Consider the following 26084-nt stretch of genomic DNA (forward strand, 5'->3'; position numbering starts at 1 on the left):
ATCTCAAGGAAGATCTCCATACCTGCAAAAACTTGGGGAAAAGAGTTATAGATAGAATATTCAGAAGAACTGGAAGAAGAGCAAATGAATAAGTCTGTATGCTAAAAACTGGAAAGGCGGTGACAGCTGCAGAGTGAGTTTACACTCTCTCCCACCATGCTGATTCCTGGAGTCTGCCTGTATTATTTACTTTACATATTAAATAAAATATGTTGCTAATGGCCAGGCTGAAGATACAAACATCAGAAGACTAGAGAGTGTTTATGGGTGAGGGTAAACAGGTGTAGCTCTAGTGGATGTGGGCCAGGTTTATGTTTCCAGACTCCTATAAGGATTTCAGACCTCAACATGAACTGTAAGCTTGAAAACATGGAAGTGAAGATTTCATTCTATTTTATAAATGGTCAGTGAAAAGGTAGGACAGATAATGACACCAGAAACACTGTAATAACAGACACATCTATTTTAAGTACTTTGATTTAGAGCAAGAAGTGTTTTTGTAATTAAACAATCTGATTGTGAGAAATAAATGACAAAACAGTCGTTATATATAATAATATTATTATTATATTAGTTGTTATTATTATAAAACTGAGTAATCTACTACTAATCTATAACTTGGGAATGTGACAAAATATTCTTTTTCACTTTAAAAAATTTAACCTGAAGGATGTTTAAACCACAGAAATGTATTTAACCACAGGAAAATACTTCCAGTTAGCAAGAACAAAGAAAATTCTCAGACTCAAGGGCAAAAATCCACCCTAAGAAGTCAGAATGAAATTTACAAACAGTAATGAACATGAACTAAAAAATGTTATTAACTTCTTACATTTGCACATGAAGTTTTTATGTCTGCATTGAAAAAAAAAATAAAATCTTCCATATGCCAAACAGACAATACACTTGTACATGAGGATATGAGTTTTCCTTGGTCATATTTACAACTCTACAATATTTTCATATATATAGTCAAAAAATTTTATTTGAGCTGAGTTGCAGAGAAAGCTACAATGCAATCCTGGCAATACTAATAATCCTTTTAGATGTAAAATACATTTAACAAAATGTTTTACAATGAAAATCTAAGACTAGATGTGGGGTGAGGATGCAGACTGCCAAAAGATTTAAAAAGTTATAAATTATCTTTGGAATTTGAAGCACACCAATTAGGAGCAAAATAGAAACCTTTGGCAATAATGTGTGACAGAAGGAGAACATGAACTGCAGGCCCCTGTATTCTAATGGAGTAAAGACTTTTGATGGGGACATTGATGTTAAATTAGCACTCCCACCCATTTGTCCTGAAGCAGCTCATGCAGAAAAAATCCCTAGTAACCCACACAAACCCCACCTTTTAAAATTAGCACACATTAGAAGGGATAAGAAGAGCTTTCAGCTGACAAGAGAGTTTGTGTAAATTTGAATCTACTATTCAAACAGCTAGTTTTGAGAAAGCTAACATTGAAACACAAGCTACAGAAACAAGTTTTAACAGAGGACAGCTGCCTCATTTTACAGAGCAGAAACCATTATTTCTTGTTTCATAACATTTGACTAAAACCAAAGAAGAGTTAGTCCAGGACCAAGAATACAAAGATGGTACTTTGTAATAGCTCCTAGATGAGTGTTTGAGACTAGATCCTGAGGTGGAATCTCTTTTGCTAACTTGCAGCAGAGGAGTTAAAATCAGGCCATAATGTTTCAGAAAGAAACTCAAAAAGAGTAATGCTGTACATCCAGCACCATACTGGGTATGCAGCCTTATCTGAAAAGAAAATTTTATAATTTAACTTAGAAAAGGTGTTGGGTTTTATGGTGTGGAATTGTGTGACACCTTTGCTTGCAAGGAAGGTTGCATATGAAGTTCAACACGTACAAAGAACCCTTTGAAAGAAGACTTGTTGAGCAAACCATTCTTGTATTTGTCTTCATATCTCTGAAATATAGTGACACTCTACTGCTATGGTGATAAAAAGGGAACAAATTTTCTGAGAAGCTGCTGCTGAAAGCAGACACACTTAACAGAGCACACCTTTCAGAGTACAACACTGTTATTTTCTAAGAATTGGAAGAAGAGTCTATCTACATGTCACCATCCCTTTCTGTTTCAGGAAAAGGGACCCAATACAGTCTGGCCAGATGTCTTGATGGCTCTCTTCTAAGAAGACGATGATGATTTGGGATATCTCAGGCTGTAAGAAGCAAATATGGGAAATACTATTTTATGATTGCGTGCACTCTGTGCACAAATGTTAAGTGTGCAAAAGACAGGGTGAACTTACAGCAGTGTTAGAATGAGGTCTGATCATTGTAGTAACAGGATAATCACAATTAATTGCTACTTTTATTTCTGGGAAGACATCTTGGCAAGGGATATGATCAGGAAATCGAAGGTATGCTGTCCTCAGAAAATGATCCACAGTACGCTTTGGGAGAATTCAGACCAAATAGCAGGTGAGTGAAACAAGGGAGGATAATGTTACATGGCAATGCTTTTAACTACTGCAACTCGCCTTTCCATGTTCCTTTAGAAAGTGGATATTTAGAGTGAAGATTTATGAGGTGGAGGACTAAATGATGTCTCTCATAAAGGCTGTCTCCTACCTATTTTTTTCTGTTCAGCATAAAAATAATGAACAGCAGAAGTGTCTGAGGAGACACTGATAACACCAGGGTTGTGGGTTTGATCCCCATATCAGCTATTCACTTAAGAGCTGGACTTGATGATCCTTATGGATCCCTTATAACTCAGAAAATTCTGTGATATCTGGCTCTGTGACTAGTACTGCAGAAGACTTACCTATCCATATCCGTGACTTTTCAATTGAGCAGGCCTCAGCACAATTAAAAGCAACAGCAAAAGTAAATTCAAAAAGGCAAGATTCCATATCACATGGACCTCTGACAACAGAAATTCCACATAGGCCATCAGAGCTCAGATCAGTACTGAAAAATATTCTGGAAAGTCATACAGAGGCTAGGGATAAAACAGTATGCCATTATAAACAGGTAAACAGCCCATGGGCTAAAGGACATGCACGTTTCCTCAGATATTGTTGTCTTGTCCAAGATAAGACAGTCAGGAACCATATGAAAAACAGGTCAGCTGTCATGCAAGGCTGGAATGCCAGAAAAGTCAAAGAAAGTCCCTTACCAACAGCAAAGACAAAAAGTGGCATTCTGGTCTGTTTGGAGCTTCAAAGGAGTTATGATGGAAATGGCATCTCAGGTTTAGATGTTGTTTTACCGCCTACATTAGTGTTTAATTGACTGAACAACTGTTTCACTTACAATGAAATTCCATTTAAATTTCCTGAGAATTTCACTTTACATTCTTGCTTGGAAGTAAGAAGAACTGAAAACCTCAGTGCCTGGGTTAGCTGATCTTAGTTCCTATGTCAACTATGTTCTGAAGTCTCTAAATCCCCTTTAAAATGCAGGAGCTTTTCCTCTGAAGTAACTGTGGTGCCACTGAAGTAGAAAAATGTAAAAAATATGTAACAGGACCAAAACCAACTAGAAGTAAAAGTGAAAATAAACCCCACAACTGGAGGATCTTCAGGGTATCTCTGCATTGTTGGCAGAAAGGACACCACCTGGAGCCAAAGCTGGAGACAAAATAAAACAAAACCAAAACTGAGAACACATGCATGATCCTGATTATTTTGATGATCAAGGCAACTCAGTACAAAGCTGTATCCCTAAAGTGTTCCTAAATCTTTCTCCAATTTCAAGTCTGTCTCTGTGGGGAGATGACAGGTTAGACTCTTGACAGAGAAAAGCAGAGGTGCAATGCTAAATTTTGTTGGTTGGGTTTTTATCCCCTTTCTGTATGTTTTTCCAGAAAGTTGACATTGCAAAAGAAAGCCTTTGTGACATCTCAGTGGTGAAACTTTCACTATTTTAAAATTGCTTTTTAAATCAATGGTCTTAAATGCAGAAATAATTATTGCACTTGTGAAAATATAAAATCCTTTGAAGGAATCACAGAGGTACCAAATTCAGTATTTAGGAAAGGCATGTGATCATTTAAATAGTAGATGGTCACTATTGCTATCTCATACTTCCTTTAGCAATTTTTTGATCATTTTATAGCGTTTCTGGTTCTATTGGTTTTGTTTTCTGTTCAATACATTGACATTTTTAGATTTGTAAATTTCCTGAGTGCAAAAGGAAAATTGATATTATTATTGCCTGAGTTGCAAAGTATTTGTTCATTAAATAATTTTCCACTTTAAAGCTGTATAAGATGCATTCCCATGCTGCTGAATAATTGACCAAATGCAATAACAAAAATATTGTTGGAACTTCTCTTCCTTTGAAATGGGAAACATTCACAGCATTATGACCATTATCTGGTAATAATGAAAGAAAGCCTGTACTTTCTAAAGTAAAAAGGCTCAGTGTCTTGAATATTGTGGAAACAACAAGTTAGCAAAAGAGATGTTCAGCATTTTAGGGCTGTGCTAAGGCCATTTGGAGCTGTAATCATAAGCTGTAATCATAAAGGCTCCTCAGTGCCTAGAATGCTTCCTTTCTTTAATTTTTCACCTAAGGGAGTCACCCGTTTATCTCAGAAATACCTCACTCTGCAGCTGGCACCTCTGTGAGTGGTGGGGCAGTGCATCCTGGCTGCCCATCTTTGAAATGCTGAGGAGGGTAAATGCCAGCAGAAGGTGACAGGGAAGATGGAAGACAAGTCCATAATCTTGTAGCATCCTTTGAGATAGATATGTTGCCTAGTGCAACTCACATATTCCTCACAATGAGTTTCACCAGAGGTATGGTATCTTTCACTGAAAGAAAACATTTCATATTCACAAACATCTCCAATAATTTAGTTCTTTTAGCAATTTAAAAAAAAAAATATTCCAAGTATTTCCACTGTTCATGAGTGACAAAAAATATTGTCTAAATGAAAACTTAAACTGTTAACACACATTATTTTACCAAATGGAGTTTGAGATGTGGAGTGTTTGGGCAAATAAAGAATTAACTTCTCTTTTGACAGATATCTAGATACTTGAATCTCTTTTGCTTTCACAATGTAGGAAAAATAACTTCTACTTCTGAAGTAAAAACTGGTTTCATGACCTAGTTTGACTGTCTTTGAGCAAATTCATGTTCTGTGACAGAGTATGGTTTGGCTCATGAAGGATTACAAAAATAAGGAGCTGTAAATTTGGCTGTCTTGTAGAAGATCAAATTTGATAGTTTGGGGGATTTTTGTTGTTTTGTTTCATTTACTTTTTTTTAGCTCAGGTTGGACATTGCTTAAAGTGGAATTCATGTTAATATTGAAACAGACACTCGGAAAAAAACATCTTTAACCCGCTTTCTACTGACCCCAGCTCTTTTCCTGTGCAAAAAAGAAAATGTGCCTGAACTAAAATTGCTAGTTTTCCAGATCCTTTATCCTGGCCAGAAATATGTTCTTTTTCTCCACTGAAAGTGAAATTAATCCCATTCAAAAATGTTGTCTAGCAGTGGCTGCTGCTGTTGCTGCTTTATTGGCTGTTAAGACACCTTTGAGTATGGCTGAGAGAGTGGGGAAAAAATAGAAACATTATTGTGCAATCAATTTAGTGTGTTGCAAGGTGATAATAGAATTGTAACTTACTGCAGCATTTTGTTCTCACAAATCATAACTGTTTCTTAAAGAAACAAACAGCCCACAGTCAGATTAATTCAAAATAATACTTTTAAATTCCTTTGTGCTCCTTTTTAAGAATGTTTACTTACTATTAGGGAAGTAATCTCTACTTCTCCACTCTGAGGAACTGCCAGATTTAACTGTGTTAATTTCTTGTCCTTGGTATATACTCCTTCCTGGGGCTAACATCCTTCCTGCTACGCCCTGTCAACTTTTAGGTTAGATCAACTTGGGATATAGATCTCCTGTTGTCTTATCTCTGCCTATCAGATAATTAATTAACCTCTCTGGTAAGCTTTGTATTCTTCTCAGTCTTTGATGGATCTTACAGTTTATCAGAACTGCAATTCATTAATACCGCAGATCCTTTGGTTGAGATTGTGTCCTCAGGGCTTCAAGGTTTTCCTTGCATGGTGTATGTAGGCAAAGAAATATAATCCTGCTTTCCAAATCAGCAAGCAGTGAATCAATGTTCTTGTCCTTTCTTGCATGCTTACTCCCTAATTTCCATTCCTTTTTACTGAAGCTGTTGATGCTTTTAACTTTGATATGCATGTCTGTTTTTCTCCTGTTATTTTGTTTTGTTTGAGTTTGCTGTCAAAAATTGTCCTCAGAACAATTATTTTGGTTATTTTATTACACAGTGTCACATCCTCTGCACAGGAGTTGAAAACCTGGACTTTTGTCTTCTACTCTATTGACATTTGTTGCAGGCCAGAATTTAGGTATGTGCACCAAGAAGACTGAGATGGCAATTCAGTCAAATTTTCCAGCAGAGAACAATGACCCTTGAAACACTAGCTTTGCCATTGTATCAGCTCAGGGATGATTCTTAGTTGTGCAGGCCTGTTCTGCTAGGTTCTTTCTCACATGAATTTCTATTTACATATTATGGTATACACAATACACACAATATTCCTAAATAGTGCTAGGAATAGACATAAATATCAGATACTGTCCTCTGAGATGCAACAGCATAGCCTCTGCCAATTTGATGAAAAAATGTGACACTGATTGGTATTCATTTGAAAGAAGTCTAAATTTCTATTGACATAAAAAAAGAAGGCACTTTTTCACTTTTTCCATATTTGAAAACTGTGTTCACTTTTTCAGCACTTAGCAAGGACATTTTCATGACAAAAACCCATATTTTGGAACTTTCTTTCTCTATAAAAACTAGAAATGCCTTTAAGCAGTTCCAATGACCTTCTGCTTGTGCTGAACTTAGCACCCAAATGATAATGCCTTTTCTTGTGCTGCAGAAATGGAAGTAGAAGCTTTGCTAAAAGTAAAAAAAAAACAACCTCTCCTTAATTTCTGTGTGTTTTAGCAGATGTCAAACCCTTGATGCAGAGTATTTGATTTAACATCTGGGCAGAGTTTCCAAACCATCTACTGGTATGCAGTTATATCAGTAGCTGGCCAGGAATTTCAATAACCATGAATATCTACAGTTTAAGCCCACTTAATATTCTCCTTATTCTTATGAGGAATGTAATGCTCACAATTAAGTTTAGCATTTAGACAGACTGTGTAATGTGGCATGCTATTCAGTTTCAAAATTCTTTAGAAGTAATAAACCTGGATTGTACATTAAAATGTGATATGACTCCCAGATGCACCCTGACTATTTTTTTGGCACTTGGCACCACACACTATTTTCCGCTGGTTCAGATGACAGGCAGAGCCCATCTGAGGCAAAACGAAACAATTTCCAACTGGTGGGCTTGATAGTGCAGGTGACATTAAATAATTAACAAGTTCTCTTTCAGAACCATGCCTCGTGCTTTAATTAATATCGCTTCTTAAAATAAGAAGTTGTTTACCATTGCTGCTTCTGCAAACTGATTGCTGCTTGCAAAAAACATCTGAGACATGACTATGCCCAGGGGATTGCTTTCACTTCATTGTTTATAATAACTACAAACAAAGAGCTGCAAAAGCTCATCTCGCCATGAGGCATCCTGACAATCTGCCAGTTTAGTCACCAATAATAATGAGACTGGCACAAGCAATAAGCTCAGTGCAAATCTAATGAGGGCCTGTTTCAATCGCTCATTGATATTGCAGCAGCTGCTAAGCACCCAGTGTTTGGGATGTACACACACAAGGTATGTGTGCCTCCAACCTGTGGAAGGACAATTTCTCCCTCAAGGTGGCTTTAGTCCTATCCAGAACATGTGTCACCTTTCTAAAATTTAATTTCTGTCCCTCGTCTCAGAGATACGATCTAGGCCAGCCCTGCTCAGGCAACCAGGTGTAAATCATCCAGGCATCTCCTGGGCCATGGAGGAGGCTGGAGAGGAGGCTGAGCTAGAGCTGGAGCTGGAGCAGGTGCCCACGTGGAGCCGAAGGTGAGTGTGATGCGCTGGGCTGCCTGCTGCGCCCGGGTAACGTCACTTCCGTCACTTAATTCCTGTGGTGAGTGCAATTATGAACAGATGGGCAAATGACACAATTCCACTGCTAATGAACTTCCCTACTGGGGAAGAGGAGAGTGCATTACCCTTTTGTACTTCAGACTCTTAATTATCATTCTTAGAGTTTGGTGTGCTGTTTTGTGTTTGGGTTTTTTGTTGTTGTTGTAGTTGGGTTTTTAGGGGGTTTTTGTGTGTGTGTGTGTTTGGTTTGCTTGTTTGTTTTTTTCCCCCAAGCATAATTATTTCACATTTTTGAGTTTCAAATTCTTTTGGAGATGGTTAGCTAATTCCTGTCTGTTCTGGAAGGTTCTGAGGAAGTGGCAGAACAAAAGCGTTTTGTTTCTAAATGGAAATAACCATATTTAAATGAGCAACTTAAGAGAAGAAGAAATCTGTGCTAGCCCGAGTTCTTGAATATAATTTTCTTCTTTCCTCAATTCCCCTCCTTTCTAACAAGCTTTCTCAAAGCAGAATTTGTAGATGAAGAGCACATAGCTCTGTGGTTCATACATCAGTTTTGGAGGAATGAGTAGGAAGAGACTGATTTGGAAAGGTATAAATATCATTTTTACTGAGCCAAAGCACAGGCAAAATGAAACCCAGAAAAAGTTGATGCTCAGGTCCTAAATTTCAAATTTCACAGAACTAAACTGATGAAAATACATTCTGTATCCAGTTGAAATATATCTCAGCATCAAAAGACCATGAAAGGAGTGATGCTAAGAATCTAACTGCATATCTTTTTCCCTTGGCTTCAGAAAGAGTGTTGAGGAATAAGATGGGACACCTTACACTTCAGAGAAAAAATAAAAGGCAAAAAATTTAATAATTCCACCATCCAAATTTGGATTTCTTTTGCATTCTAAAAATACATGGTCATCATCTAGATAAACAGTTGGGATAAGTCTATCTGTAGTTCAGTGTGTGATAATACCCTAATGCAGATTTGACAAGAGAGTATTAACTCAGGGGATTCAGACAATAGAATGTTGTTTTTCTGCATTGCTGCTTGTCAGAATTGTAAAGGATATAATAGGGTTTCTAAATTTCCCTCTATTGGCAGGGCACCACTGATATTTAAATCTCTTCTCTGTGTCACCTTTTAATCCTACACTGTTATTATACAGCTTGTGACTCGGCCTAACTTTAAACATTTATATGAGGCATCTAAGTAGGAAAGTTGTTCTCTCCAAATTATTCCTTCTTAGTGACAGCAAGCGTGAGAGTCAGTCTTCCATGGGGTATTTCAGAGCACTTAAGTTAGATTTCTTAGAGGTAAACATTACCAGTGACTTCATATGGAAGGAATAAAAAGGTATATTATGTCATAATGGAGACTGTAAATGAGTCTCTTAACAGTGAGAAGCAATCGGAAGACTTAATGTCCTAATACCTTATACAACTCCAATGAATTTTAAAAAGCTTTAAAAAAAAGGGACAGGGGAGGATGTGGGAATACAAGAAGTATTCATTGAGCTGTAGCTGCTAAAGTTGAACTCTTTTTTTTGTGTAAAAACTGAGTTTTGCTGCAGTAACTTTCCAGGAGCACAAAGAGGCTTACGTATTCAAAGTACCACAAACTCTTAATGGGTTCCACTGAAACAGATGGCAGCATTATGATCATTTTTGCAATTAATGCTGACTGCAGATTGTTCTTGAGGCTGCAGTCATGTTCTCCATCTCCTGTGCTACTACAGGATTATCCTGGAAGAGAATTTATTTTAAAAATTTCTGATAACCCCTTCTTCCCCAAGCTACAAAAAACCCATAATATATTTGGAAGTAGTATGAAATGTCTTCTGCTACTCACACACCAAAGCCCCTGCAATTTAAAATCTGTCTTTCTCCTGTGACCCTGAAATCCTATGATCTCCTTTTCCTCTTGAACAATTAAATTGGTGATTAGAAGGCTAAGCACATCTTAAAGATACTATTTCTGAAACAAATTGTATGGCTGCATATATCTGACGCAATAGCGCCTCTGATTTACTGAATAAGTGAATCATTTCTGTCCATTTATTTGGGTTTTTCAACATTTTTCATTGCCAGCTAATCTCAGTATGGGTGGTTTTGGGGTTTTTTTTGAGGGATGTTTGTTGTTGTTGTTGTTTAGTGGTTTATGTTTGCTTTTTTTTTTAAACTGCGTAAGATGATCCCACATGAATTACACAGATTAGAACTGTTTTCTTCTCAACCTTTCTTTGTATGTGCAGCCAACTGTATGGACCAGAGGCCATTAGCAGTTTGCAATGCCTTTGAAAATAAATTATACTATAAGAGGCACAGACCTTTTCCTTCTTGGAATTCCAAGCCTGTGAAACATGCAAAGTGGGTGGATTGTTTTGCAACTAATTCAGGTGGAAACAGAATCTGTGCTATTGTCCTACAATCAGTGAAATGCCTTTTCACATTAAAGGGAGATGTGCAGGACACAAGAACTACTCTGCCGGCTGGAAGCACAACGTAACTTTTGCCACTGGAAATAACCAGTGGAGGATAAAGTAGCTCAAAGGGAAGTTTTCATGAGTAGCTGAAGAAAGATCAGACAGTGCTGAGAACAAAACCAGGAAGCAGAGGGTTTGGGGAGCAGCTCTGTTTTGTCCCAGGTAACTGTGCTAGTCAGCAGCAGTGTCTGGTCCCCACCCGCACATGCCCTGCCACGGCACACGCATGCAAATGCCCACGGCAGGCAGTGATGAAAGCTGTGCTCCTCTCCCCAAGGACATCGGGCTCAGGTGCCAAGGACCTGCTGAGATCAGAAGGAGCTGGAGCCAGAAACCCTCCAAGGGGCAGCATCTCACTGCAGAGCCTGGCAGCTGGTCCTGCTCCCTGGGCATCACACGGGCCATCGTGTGCCAGGAAATGTCCCATGGTGGGTCCACGCCAAGCTCAACAATTGCAGGAATATGGCATTCAACAAGGACCCTCTTCCCCATCAAAATAAATATTTTATCACTAGAGTTTCAGTTTTCCCAGCTCAGAATTTAGTAGGAGCTTAAACCTTGGAGCCAGGCCTTCCAGAGAAAGAAAATACTGGACCTTTCTGCAGTGAGAAGAATTTGCTTCCCAACAATAGTCTGCTGTACTTTGGAAGGTATGCCTTCCAAATGTAGCATGGAAAATAGCAGAGAGTACTAAAACCAGGTAGAATTCTGAGATGCCTCATTAAAAAGTGAAGAAGTTTTGTGAAATCCAGTTTGTTAGAAAACCTGAGGTTGAGGCCAGATTTCTGCTCTCAGGTCTTGTGACCTTCAGCTGAAAGTGACAGGTTAGTAGAGTTCAGATTGGTTTTTTTCAAGGGTGGCATTGTACAGATGTAATTGGAACTAGGAATGCTTCTTAGAGACAGTAACAAACTCATAATTATAATTTTTTTTTTCGATGCATAACTTATGTAGAGGGGGAAAATACTCTTTTTTCCCCTCCACAAAGTATTACTGTAAATTGTTGACTTATTTTGTTATGCAGGAAATTGTCTCCAGGGAATTGTTCTAATAAAATAGAAAATTTATAACGTTACAATACTTTTTACCAATCAGAAACCACAGTAAGGGGTAATCATGTTGTTTATTTGTAAACAATGGGCATTTTAATAACAAGAAAGTAGTTTTAAGAGGATTTTATTATTACAGCGAAAGAACAACTGAGATTTAATCTGCGGTGGTGAATATCAAATGTTATAAATTTTGTAGTGAAAAAAGGTCACAGATAAAATCTTTCCAATCAAGATGTAACACATGGAACTCTACTATAAATCTTAAAGATACATGTTGAAAGATTTTTTGTTGATGTTGAAATGTTAAGAGTTCCTGGCTTTTAGGAAATATACTCATCTGGGGCTAAGTATGTTATACCTTGTTCAGTTTTATTTTTGCTAAGTAAAAAGTATGTTAGCCAAAATAAAGTCAATGAAAACCCTCCACAGACAGAAATCTCTTTTGGGTCATGAAAGCCTATTGCAACAACCATAGAAAGTGCCAGTAAAGGTTTATCTTAGTATCCAGCTTAGAATTTGAGTGTAAATCAAACTTTTGATCTTAGAGTCATGATTTAAGTGAGACACATTATTTGGAGAGATAGATCAAAATAAGCAGAGGAAATCTCTGTAGCTTAATGCATTCATAAATATTTAAACTCTTTTGTGGATCACAAAAAAAAATTTGGGGGATCCACAAGAAATCTCATTGACGTATTTATTTTTTTCCTTAGGAGAGACAACCTAAAGAACCTTTTGTTTAGTCTGGGTATGATGTCATCACTGATACTGTACACAGAAACTGTATGTATGAAATGCAGCATACACAAGATCATATGTATTTACATGACAGATACACTAGTCCAGCTTTCCATTTAAATAAAATCAACAATGTGAATCTTGAACTGACATATGAGTAGGGTAAACACAAATGAAAATGAGGAAAGGATCCCTAGAGAAACATCATGTAATCACTTTGCATTAAGTTCATTCATTTGTACAATGGGTAGATTTATATCTGCCACATTACATTGTGATGTTCTTTTTATTAATATTTCTAAAAAGCAGTGACATCATTTAATTAAACAGTCAAGAGGTGGTGTTTTTTATCTGTAACAATTGCCATTTGTAAATATTCAGTTTCTTCCTCCTTGAAATGATGTCTTATTCATGACTAAAAAAATAGAGCTGGGTGACAGGAAGTTACCTATATTACCTCTCCAGGTGAGGAAACAATCTTTTTCCATGTCCAGTGTAAATACTTGTTTTGGTTTTTGAAAGTGATGTTGCAATCTGTCTAGCACATCTACTAAAGTGGTTATCTAGCCTTACCAGTGGACTCTTATTTTTAGTATATGTTCATTCAGTTCTGCAATAAACAAGAGCTTTTTCATCTTTCTTCCTCTTTTTTAGATTTTTTTTCTAGGCTATCCAACCCTTTTTTCTTCAATTTTACCTGGTGGACAATCTTTTGAGGATCTCTAATCATTTGGATCTCTCTCTGTTGCAGCCTATTCAGTAGCTCAGCATTTTTCTTAGAAGTGAATTGTCTGAAGAGGAAGATGAAATTTTAGTAGAGATTTTATTCAAGTCAAAGCAATACAATTGCTTCATGTACAATGCTGCCTATCTCCTCCTATGTATATCCTTGGTGTGATTGCTTGGGATGACATTATTTACTCGTTCAGCTTGTAATCAACCCTAAGGCCCAGAATCTTTTACAGAACTCTTATCCACCCAGCTGTTACACACACAATATTTGCAGCTGATTATTTCTGTTTAAGTGAACTATCCTATACTGTGAGGTTGAAAATTTCTGATCTGAGAAAAGGACAGATATTCATTTTCTTGTGTAATAATAATAGGAAGATTTTTGTCGGTTACCCCATATCGCTTGTTTTCATTACTTTTGCTAATGAAATAATTAGTTCATACGTTTATTAACTCCAAAAGAAGTTTACTGAATAAAAATATTGATTACCTAGATCATAATTCAGGCACTGATTAGCTTGAGACAACTCAAGGAAGAAAGTTTAGCCAAAAGAAACCAGTAGAGACAGAGGCATTTCTTTGCTCTTTTATCTGTATACTAATTTATTGTGCTCCTAAGCAAGAAAACCACTCTTTATGGAAAGTTTTTCACTTCTTTTGACTTTTCAAATCAACTGGAATCAGATTTGTGCACACCTACCTTGAAGTACTACTTAACTTTCTTCAGAATGAAGTAAATAACTTAAAGAGTTTTAAAATAATAAAAATTAGATAATTGTAAAGAAGAGAGATTCATCCAACAGCCTGAAATGAAATAACAGCTTTAATATAGCAGATTGTACAAGACAATTGTATCTAGTGTTATTGTATAGTAGGAGAAAAACAATAGGGAAAAAAACATAATATGTAATGTTAAATAACTTTTTGAACTATTTATTCTCATATTCGGTTACCTGGTACATAACACTTGTTAGATATTTTTACATGGAAAATGCATCCATTAAGCTTACCATGTGAGCCACTGATGTAACCAGAGCAGTCAATCAAAGATGAAACGGAGCTGTACAGTGAAAAAATTAATTCAGACACTAATAGACAAGAGGAAAAAATCTTACATCCTGGAGTAGGAGATTATTAGCCATAGCAACATCAACAAACACTTCTTGATGTCTTTCTTTTCCAGTTGTATCAGATAATTTACCAAACAATGAAGTAGATTAAGACATAAGTTACTTTATGTTTGGCTTATTTTTAGAATCACTTTTCTGTTGTTGATTTCTCTTCCAAATGGAATTCTTTGCCAAAAGAAACAGAACCACTGTCCAGTCGTCATGTGCATTTTCAGCGTAAGCTCCTCACTGCTGGTCTTTGTTATAAATATAGTGTGTTTGAATAAATACAAGTGAAGAAAAGAAACCAAAATAATATGTTTTTACACTAAATAAAAAGTGCAAATATCCTGAAAGAACCTCTTTGCAGCCTGCATTCTTTACTTTTTCTAAAACGGACATCTCCTGCAGAAACTTAGTTTTTAAATTTCATACCATGCTGCATGAAGCAGCAATCAAGCTTGTGTATGTTTTTCAGGTGGGTTAATATGTTTTGCTAGTTAAAAAAAAAAAAGAAATTTAATTTTGTAAAGACAGTTTCCCAGTGACTGGAAAGAATTCATATTGATTAAGGAACAATTAAAGGAAATTTAGTTTTCAAGGAGAGATGATGCTTTCTTAAGAAAAACAAAAAAACACTATTGTATTATCTTTGGCTGTCTACAGCAGAATGTTCTATGACCAGGAAAAATTTTGGGGTTGTGGTTCCTACTGGAATGTGGAGGTAATTAATGTCTCAGAAAAACCACTCAGAACAGTAAGCTTTCAAATCATTGCAAACTTCTTACATTTTATTTGTAAGCCACATATATTAGAGTATTTGTGAAAACCAAGCTGTCATTTACATATACATAAGATGATGATATTTTGTTTTTTTTAAGTGACCATAAACCTGCTTCTGTAATCCTATCCTTCTAAAGCAAACAGAAACACAATTGTTATATGCAGCTGGTGTATGGCCAAGTGAATTCAATACTCTAATTTTAAATAAAAAAAAAAATAAAATCCAAAGAAGTTCAAAAATTCTAATTTTCAACTTATTCATCAGCACTTTTTGCAATACTACAACTCTTCTATCTTGGGTATGTAATAGTGTAATAGTAAGTAATTTATTTTTTTTTTAATCATGTAATTTAAGCAAAATAATAAGTACATTCTTTGTTTAATCTCCAGGGCAGTTTCATTCTACTGATTTTCTCACACAGGGTCTTTATTACTTTATTGCCCCAAAGACTCCATTTGTCTTGTGAGGAGGTAAATATTCCATGGCATGTGGTAAGACTTCATAACTATCCCCTTTTCATCTTCTCCGACTCATCCAGTGTCACCAAATTTTATTTCTTTATAGGCATAATGAAATTACTCATAAATTTTGGAGTTGGAACACTGTGGCATCAGGAATACAATGTTCTAATTTATCTAATCTAACTAAAGAATAATGGTTTTTGTGCCCCAGTTCTGAATTTTGTAGCACATTCTCTCTCATTCTATATGTTTTAACAGAAGTACAGCTAGAAAGAATGAGCATGAATGGTTTGTAGTGTAGTTATAATGCATGGTATCAACAGAATAAATATCTTTGGAAACATAAGTCAAATATGAGCTTAATATGTTTGCTTTTCTTCATGGTTAGGATATTTTTGGATTTAAAGTGTAAGCTGCCTATATGGATGTATTTATATGTTAAATATAAATTTAATATATAAAATATATATAAAATTTATATTAAATATAAATCTAAACATGTTACACACACTACATAAGCACATATTAAAACATATTTACATATGTTATTATATACTGTATATAATACATATTATATATTTAGTGCATATATATATATGCTTGCTTTTCATCAATTACATCTTTTTAATCTTTTTTAATTACATTTATTTCTAGTTGTCAATATATCGTAGTGCACTTCAACAAATTGTTAAGCATTTTGTTAATTTCTAGCATTAAGAGAGACGTTATGTTAAGAAAAGTTTGAGACAGATTTGAAATTAAAATTCTGTATCCTCTCCTCACCATAGATAACTAGCACACTCGCAGCTCTCTGAAAGAATTATGTGAAAAGCAAAAAGTTCTTCACAAGCTCTGCATAAAATTTGTGGTGTTGGACAAGGCATGTAAATCTGGACAGTTTCCCTGTTTCTGGGATAACTATCATTTTCTTTCTTGCAGTCCCCAGTGCTGGTTTCCTCTCCAGATGGGTGGGAGCTGTCCCTTTCCTTGGATCAGTGACACGGTGCACAGCAGCAGTGGTGCAGCTTTTTCATGTAGGAGGCTGAGGAGAAATCCTGGGACGAGGTTGCCATGGCAAGAAGCAGTCCCTGTCCTGTGTTTTACACTGCATTGTGAATGCCATGCGCGAGCTCCACTTTTTATCTTCATTTGTATAATCAGTGTTTAATTTACTGTGACTTAATTCACAACAATGTATTTAGACTTTGCACACTTCATTTAAAGGCTGCACCTTTATTATCTCCAACCCCATGCAAAGATTTCTGCAGGGAAAGAAAAAATGTAAAGGCATCTTTCTCAGTAGTGACAGGGGCGTAGAAGGAGGGTCTATGCTTTGTTTGTAGCCATTAGGTGTCTTAAATTGCAGAACATTTTGTAAACATCTGTTTACAGCAAAATTTACCTGTGTGATCAGGAGTCAAAGGCAACTTGAGAGAGTAAGTCCTGTCAGACTGCTGTGCCATACCAACAGATGTGAGACCCTTCCATGGGATGATGGAAGCCATGGTTGTAACTCAAGATCACACAGTAGCCAGAAGGAAAGAGGAGAAAGACACTGCATCATCAGGAAAATGTCCTGTCTTTAAGCTGCTGCAACAGCCCTACAGGGATCTGTTTGCTACTTTTGTACATGAAGGTGAGGTTCTGGGAGGGTTGTTGATGACAGCAATGAGGTAGAGCAGGAATTTTCTTGTAGGTAAGACTGCTTACAAAGGCTATCTTAGATATCTAGTGAGAGTTAAAGTTAGCAGAGTTCGCTGCAACATAACTGCAGACAAAAAAAAAAATAAACAGGCTTTTGGATTCACACTGAATTATTTGAAAAAGGGGAAATCTAAGAATTAAGTAGTTTCTTTAGAAACCAGTAAAATGTAGAAAAAAATCCAACCAACCATTTCATTAGCCCATGATTGTACCATCATAGTATTTAATTTCTACACTCTCTGGCCTATGCACTACAATGCATGGAGAAAAGGGATCATAGCCCTGCTAGAGATGCTCAGGGTCTTCTAGCAACAGAAGACCTAACATGACTTCAATTGCAAAGGGAAAATTTACTTAAAACTTGCCTCCATTCCCCCTTAGTCAGATGACACCAGCAAGTATTGCATAATAGAATAACTTTTCTAGCTCTTTTACAGAGTTCTGCTGACAGTTTTATTTTAGGATTTTTATCAAATGATAGTGTTTCACAATTTTATTGAATTAAAGGGGACTTGCAGTGTTTCACACATGAAGCAATAGTGAGAATTTCCAGTAAAATGCAAATTCCTGAAGGCAGTATTTTACAGTGTACGTTACAGCTGTTCATACCACTACACTTATGAAGGCAGTAGCTTTCTGTTGCTCCATCCTACATAAAATGAGGAAATACTTAATTAGATTTGCCACAGTGGCTACAGTGTGAGGGCGATTATATTATTCAGACTAGAAACTGTACACAGACTTCAGCACTAGAGGAAGAAAGAGATGGTTTTGTTGCTAACAAAGCAACAAAAGAAAACTCAGTATCTTAATTTAGACATCCAGTATATCTGGTTGTCTGGCTGTCATTTTTATTACCTTCCTCTTCTGAAAATGAGATTCTTATGGAACAGGAAAAAAAAGCCACACCTGCAAAAGGAAATACCAAGTAAAGAACATGAAAACATTTAATAATTTTGTTCACTATTTCCGGGCCATTTCTCCTGACTAGTTTATTTTCATGAATAAAGATTACACTGCTGGAATTCTCAGTTTTTCTCAGTGTTTCAACACCTATTTATGGATTTAGGAATATCCTTTTTATAGTATCTACTTATCAAGCAGTATAAACAGCTAGAAAGAAGCAAATATTGTTCATCTGATCAACAGATTCAATTTAGGTTGTAATCGTTCAAGATCAGAGTCCAGCCATAAACGTAGTGCTGCTAAGTCCACCACTAAATTATGCCCCTAAGTGCTACACTTACACATCTTTTAAATACCTCCAGGGGTGGTGATTTCACCACTTCCCTGGGCAGTCTGTTCTAGTCCCTGAAAACCCTTTCTGTGAAGAAGCTTTTTCCTAATATCCAGTCTAAACCCCCGCTGGTGGGGGTTTAGGAGACCTGTGTGCTCCAAACTCCTCCTGCTCTGTTGCTCTTGGCACACACTCACTCCAGCAGCTGTGTCTTTCTTGTAGTGAGGGGCCCAAAACTGAACACAGGATTCAAGGTGTAGCCTCACCAAGGCTAAGTACAGGAGAAAGATCACTGGCCTAGTTCCACTGACCACGGTACTTCTGATACAGTCCAGGATACTGAACTCTAGGTAGACGGCTTCCAAAGCCTTTTCCTCATCCACTAGGCAGGTCACCTTTTCCTAGAAGAACATTTGGCTGGTCAAGCTCCTGCCTGTGGCTTGTAGTTCCCCAGATCCTCCTTCTGGCCCTTCTTGTAGATGGGCATCACACTTGCTAACCTACAGGAAATCACCTGGGACCTCCACGGTGAGCCAGGATTTATGGTAAGTGGTGGAGTGGCTTGGTGAGCACTTCTACCAGCTCCATCAGTCCTCTTGGCTGGATCCCATATGGCCCCACAGACTTGTGCATACGTAAGTGGTGTAGACCACTACTGTACTGGGTCACCTCAATTATTTCACATAATAGCAAACTTTCATGGAAAAGAGTTGGATATCTGGTATTTGTAAAATGATCCTTCATGCTTTGTGCTTTCCAAGAATGCAGTAACCAGTGGTTTTGAGGTGGGGGTTTCGGAGTAAAGCTCCAAGGCAGACACCACCAAACCTTATTTTTATTCCTGCCAGTGAGAGTTCTTATTAGCAGCACAATTGCATATATGGAGATACTGCTTGCCTTGACTAAGAATAAGGTAGATAACCAACCCAGTTGCCAGCAACAGACTCAAAACAAAGAATATCCTTAAATGTAAGTGGACTTTTCCCTCTCATAGTAAAAATAAAAAAAACTAACTAGACTAAAGCAGCCATAGAGGAGGTGGCTGTGGCATTCCTATCCTTTCAGTCATCCATAAAGCAAGCCCTTCTGGAAGGCTCATTTTGAACCCTCTAAGAGTTAATAGCCTTTTAAGTGCAGTTCTGCCATGAATTTTAATATAGATGCAGTCTAAAAAAAAAAAAAAAAAGGAAGAGAGAGATCTACAAAGGTTGTTCAAATGCAAAACTCTAGTTCAGAGCCTGTGTCTAGATATGCCATTTGTTAGCAGAGCTTGGAAGTCAGTGAAACTTAAACCGTTTTTTATATATCCCTAATCTTCACTCTCTAAACACTTTCTGCACTGCACAGTTGTTAAGTAAAAAGTGTTTCAGTCTGGAGAAGAGTGAAAGGAGAAAATCCATTCTGTATAAAAAATGACCAGTCCCTGTTATGACATTTATTGTGTATTCACTTATGAGATATTGGATGGTGCATATATGTCATAACAGAATGATTATCCATCACGTGTACTCCTCCATATACAGCTGTGCAGTATGCTGGTGTGTATTTGCACATCCACATCCATGTAAAGACATGAAAGACTTGGCTCACAATGGATGTCTTAAGCTAAAAAGTCCACTCCCTACAATGTAGCAAGACTACACTATCTCAAGACCTTGAGAACCCATGTAGTCTATCTGACCCTGAAGATCCCTTGTGAAGGTGACCAAACGTTCTCCCTAAAGTCTAGACCTTTCTTACAAAGATTTAATGTTCATCTAAAGCACAGTTTCCTTGTTGTAGCTTTCCAGTACACCTGCTATTTGTCCCTCAGACTATGCAAGTCTAATTGCTCACTGTCCCTTTTGTTACTTCCCCTAGCCCTTTTTGTCAGTTATCATGTCTCCTCTCAGCATTTTTTTTTCCTAGATGGTGTCTTGTGGGACCTGTTTCCTAAATGTTTCATCATTTTTTATTTCTCTCTGAGCTCCCTAACTTGCCTGTCGTTTTTCAAATGTGATGCTTAAAATTGAATGTAGGACTCAAACTGATGCTTAATAAACACCAAGTAGAACAGGGTAATTAACTCATTTGGGTTTCAATTTATTACTCTTAATACAACTTAATATCTTATAGCATTTGCTTCCCTTTCACTAATTTTTTTGATTGTGAAAGTGCTGTATGTTTGACTCACAAGTACTTTGTGACCCAGCACAATCTCCCATCCTTCTCTTATATGTCTCATTCCCCTCCTTGCCTTCTGTATTTGAACACATTGTTAATCTTTCACCTTTATTCTTCAGTTACTTACTGCCTCTGTTGGAGAGGATTTTTTTGTTCATTTCAGTCATCAAGTAATTAAGATTTTATTAATACTAGCTACTACCTATGGAGCTGTCTTTTTATGTACCTTCCAAAGAATCTATTGTCTTCCAGCTTCAAATTAAAAATTGGTTTAGTGTGTGTTCTGCGGTGTCCCACAGAGGGGCCAATCCAAATATTGTGTAGTGAAGTATGGACTCCATACAGAAAATCCACTTGATATTCATTTCAACATAACATCAGATTGGTTAATAATTACTTTCAATATTTGACTTTTTTTGACCAACTGAGGAACATCTAATTCCTTCCACATTTTGTTGACTTCAACTGAAACTACTTGTAGAATACAGTTTAGTGCCACTAACTGGTAAATTTCTTCTCTGCAGAAGAAATCAGCAGAATAAATTAAACTGGGCCTTTAACTGGCTATTCTATCAAAGCATCCCTACCATTCATGGGAGTACATCTAAATAGAATCAAAAGTTTGGGGGACTCTCTGGCTTGTCAAAGCAAGGCATGAGAAGGAATTTCTGATTCCTTTGTGTGTGTGTATGTGTGTGAGTGGCAGGGAGAAAGAATGTCTGGGGGAACTGGAAATTTGGAAGAATGTGGGGAAAAAAAATACATGCTGGCAAGTTTTCAACAGTCTGTGTTAAAATATGGCAGATGTGTTATTTGGGAATTTCCATGTGGCCCAAAGGTAAAGTTTGAATTGATTTAATTCCTTTGTGCTCACTTTCTTTTTATCAGAGTGTTTAAAAACCTTAATCTTTCTGAGGAGTGATAGGTCATTTATCCCTTAGACAGACTTTTTTATTTCTTTTGCAGGAATGTTAGGAGGACAGTGGATTTTTCCCCGTCAGCCAATAGGATAAATCATATTCTGCAATTGCTAATAAATATTTTAACTTCAAAAATAAAGTGAAGAAGAAAATATTTCACAGGCAGTTTTAGAACTTGTTTAGTCTTCATCTGCCTCTGAAGTCTCCATGTTGTGATATCTAAAATTTTAGGCGTATTATAAAGGCATTACAGACAAACTTTTGGCATTCTAACCTTCAGTTCTGTAACTGTATGTAAGTCTGTAGATAAAGATCTACAAAAATTAAAAATCTACAAAATTAAAGGAAAATCATAGGCATGAAATGGAACCTAGGGAACTTTACCCTATTCCTCTGACATATATTTATATTAGATTGTGTTATCTGCTGGAATCCTTGAAAACTTCAAGTCATATGTTAAACAGTACAATTCTAACTGCTTATACTTCCAGTGGCCAGAGTGTGTTCACAAGTGTTCACTTGCTAGTGACCAGTACACATTTTTGTTTGCTTGTGAAAATATTATTTATTGTTCATGTTTCAAATGTCTATACCAAACAAAAAGATTCCCCCAGCACCTTTTATGAAAGAATTGTGACACAATTATTAGATAGTGAATTTAATCTTCCATTTATTCAGGACCATAATTGAATGATTCTGGATGCATGAAACACTCTGAAACAATGCCATTGTTTCAAGTATGAATATGTACTTGCCTCTTTCCTTCTGATAGTCTGCATTGTATTGACTTGCTGTACAAGTCTTGTGCAGTAAACAAACTATAAAACATTCTTATAAAGCAGATGGACTATACACTCCAACTTGTCTTCTGTTGGAGGAAAAAAACAACAAAAAAACAAAAGGCTATTTTTGAGATCTTATTTTCCAGTGAAGTTGTTTTCAAGGCACAGTACTTTAAGAGACAGTAAACTTATATGTGTATTGATGCAACCAAGGCCTTACATTGTTTTTTATTTGTTTTGTTTTGTTATTTTTAAAATAGATACTATATGATGTAAAAAGGTCAGAAAAGAAATGTTGTTCTCTGTCTTTACAATATGTCTGATGTAAAACAGTCTGTCTGCTTTGCATGTGGTATCTCATCCTCTGTCCGACCGAGCTGAGGTTATTGATATTATACCCAAAAATTGAAGGGAAAGGGTATTTCTTTTGAAATACAATGACCAGTTTCAAATTAGGGGTTAGCCTGTAGAATAAAGGAAAGCATTTCCTCAGAGAAAGGAAAACATTTAACCATACCCAAGGATCTGGTCTTCCTTATTCTGAGTCAAAGAGATACTTGAATTCAGATTCATTCTGCCTTGTTTATTTAAAATGTAAGCTCAGACTCTGAAGAAGCAGCTAGGACTGTGAAGTACCTATCATCTTTTTGTTGTGACCTTTCAGTGCACTACTGTAATGCAAACAGCCACAGTATCTTATGCTGCCACTGTCAGTATTTTCTGATTTTAAGGAGGATAAAAAACCTGTCATTGCTATGGTAATTGTTTTTGGGTTACAAAATTTTCCCCCACTAAAACTGAAATGGATGCCTGCTCCCTCCAAAATAACTTGAATTTCCAAGCTAGATGTTTGGACACTTTTAAAGAACTCTTGACAACTTACCAAAGATATCAATTTGATTTCCTCATGCAGGGAAGAATTATGTCATGAGTTGTATAAGGTTATCTGGTTTTATGTGTGTCAATAATAAATGGCAAAAAAAGCTAGCTTATCAAGAAAGGTCCATTTCAGCCTTTAGAGGAACAGAGCACTGGTGCTCACTATAAAAAATGAGAAGACGTGTTGAGGTCAGCAGACTCTTATCAGGTACGCACTATTTCCTGAAAATGAAGACAGATCAAAGACAACAGTTTCACTAAAACAACAAAAAAAACTCAGAAGAAATTTTGCTAAAGTTTGCATACCGTTTTTAAATATTTCAAAATGGAATTTTATCTTGTAAAACAAAAAAAAAGATTGCAAACTTTACTCCTAGTTCTTAGAGTATTGAACCTAGCCATACTAGATACATTCCAAAAGAACTTAAGTGTTTTATTATACAAAAGGAACCTGGAAGTCTATTTCAGAAAAATAAATGGAATTAGTGATCCTTTACTCTTATGCTTTAACATAAACTGGCCTCCAATTTCCAAAACTTTTTTTAAAATTAATAAACACATATATATACAAAACATGTGGTCTGTGTTCTGTAGTATTGTCAGGGTATTTGTGTTTCTAGTAAACACTCAAGGGCTCTAACCACAAAACCCTTATAGGCAGATATTTGGTAGTGCTCAAAATTGATTATGTCACTTTTTACATAGCTTATAATGGTCTAAAGTCTAGTTCCTAAGGCTTGTTGAAGCTTCCAGCACAGCATTCAAAGAGTGAAATATCATTTAAAAAAAAAGCCAAGTACAAAAGTGTAAGAAAGATTTCTCTAAATAGAAAAAAATTCCAAATGCTGTTTCTTGATCTGCAGATCGACTTTTCTTTGAGCAACACTTTCAAATTATTTATTAGTTTATTTATAATTGATGTAAAATACTGCCAATCATTTCTTCAATATCTTGTCTGTATGTCCAGGCAGATTCTACTGGGACTGAGTGGTCTTTTCCCCATCCTAAAAAGCCACTTTATAAAATGTTAACAGTAAAAATAAAACAATTTTTTATTTTTTATTTTTTTTTTACATAAATGAAAGCTTTTCAAGTACTTATTTTCACAACTTTTTTAGTAAGCTGCCATGTTATTTTTGGGGATATAATAGCTATATTCAGTGCTGAACATCACTGTTGTCAAATGTACTGATAATTCCTCTGATGTCAGTGACAGAAAGATTGTGTCTTGTCAGTAGGAAAAGCAGATGCCTTGGGCATGTTGAAAGTGAGAAATTAGATTCCCCTAGGAGAGCAACCATGTGAGAACTGTAAGCAGTTACCTTCCAAGAAGGAACTGGTGAACTGATTTGTAAAAGAATGAGAACTGACACCTTTGCTTTAAACCGGAGTCAAGCATGCAGTTTGCAGAAGTGTAATTGCATTTTTTTTTCCAATTGTGTTCTTCTGTTTTCCTCTAGACAGGTTTAGCATGGATGTGTATCAGGAAAGAGGATATCAGTATGCAGCTCCAGATAAAGGTGTAAGGAACCTTAAATTCACTCTTGTGTTTCTCTACCAAGACTTTTAACTAAACATGTGAGTGTTTACTGCTTTACTAACCCACCTAGCTTTCTCAGATATCTTTCAAACATTTTCCATTGTGGACTTAATGTTTCAGGAGCTGCTTGAAGATGCTAGATATTCTAGTTCTGATCCAGGAAAGCCCAGGAGGAGGATGCATCTTTCAGCTTGCCTCTAGGATTGTTTGTAAACCAGAGCTGAGTGTGTACCAGGAAGCTTGGCTGAAGCAAATGCTGTGGTTCTTGGCAGAATGAGGCTGCCAGGGTTGTTCCATTTGTCTGAGAGGGAAAGGGCTACTAGAGGTTGTGAGTCCTTCTTCACCTATTATTTGTCCCAAAATCTGATTAAGGACACATTTCTCATCTTTTATCTACCCTTTGGATTTACACATTTCCTCTAAGTCTATCCTTTTCCAGCACCACATATTCACTATTTGAATTTATTTAATTTATACTTATTGACACATTTTATTTTCATAGTAGAGTGACTTAGCGGTATAAAAGACAAGGGCAGGCACATAGACTCTTTGGAATTTCAAGATGTGGTAGGCAGGACTGACACAGATAGCAAAGAAAGAATGGTTTTAATTAAAATATAAACATTTTAATAAAATGCACAGCTGCTGGAGACTGTGTATTTACTGTGGTGGATCAATGCTTTAAACACTTTCAGAAAAGGGAGGAGTTTTTGTTTAAAGGTAGAAGCCAAGAGAAGAAATAGCAGTGCATGCCAGATGTAGAGTGATGTTCCAGATGAAGGTGCAGATTAGGAATGATGTAAAGAATTAAGAAAGAAAAACAAAGCCTGTAGAGAATGCAGAAGTTATCCTATAAGTAAAATATCTTTTATATATGAGTAACAGGAAGCTTTTTCAAAGGAGGAGGATTTAAGAATGAATTTTCCCAAGAAAACATTATATAAAAGAAATAACACTATGCTAGGAATAACATTGACTAGGAATAAATTTGTTCTACTAATTTGATTTTCTGTTACTATTCTAAAATATTTAGAATGCTTTTTCTTCCATTCTCTTTACATATTTTGAAAATGAACATCAGATTAGTTTTCTGTGGCTTGATATGTTTCAACATACCTGCACAGTACTCAATCCAAATAACATCTGTTTTATCAGATGTAAAGTGGGATTATATTTCTTGTGAAAAATGTGGCTTCAGAGGTGGCCCCATAATGTGGCTGGATTCAACTATGGATAGTGTCTCTGTCATGGTTTAACTTTGGTAGGAATCCAAACCTCACCCAGCTGCTCACTCACATTCAGTGGGATGGGGAAGAGACTCTGAAGGGTGAAAGTGAAAAAAATCATGGGTTTAGATAAAGACAGTTTAATAGGTAAAGCAAGTCCTTTCTTTGCTTGTGCAAGGAAAGCAAAACAAGGAATGAGCAGGCAGGTGTTCAGCCACCTACAGGAAACCAGGGCCT

The sequence above is a fragment of the Parus major genome, chromosome 3 (assembly GCF_001522545.3).
Source record: "Parus major isolate Abel chromosome 3, Parus_major1.1, whole genome shotgun sequence".
Classification (NCBI taxonomy): Eukaryota; Metazoa; Chordata; class Aves; order Passeriformes; family Paridae; genus Parus; species Parus major.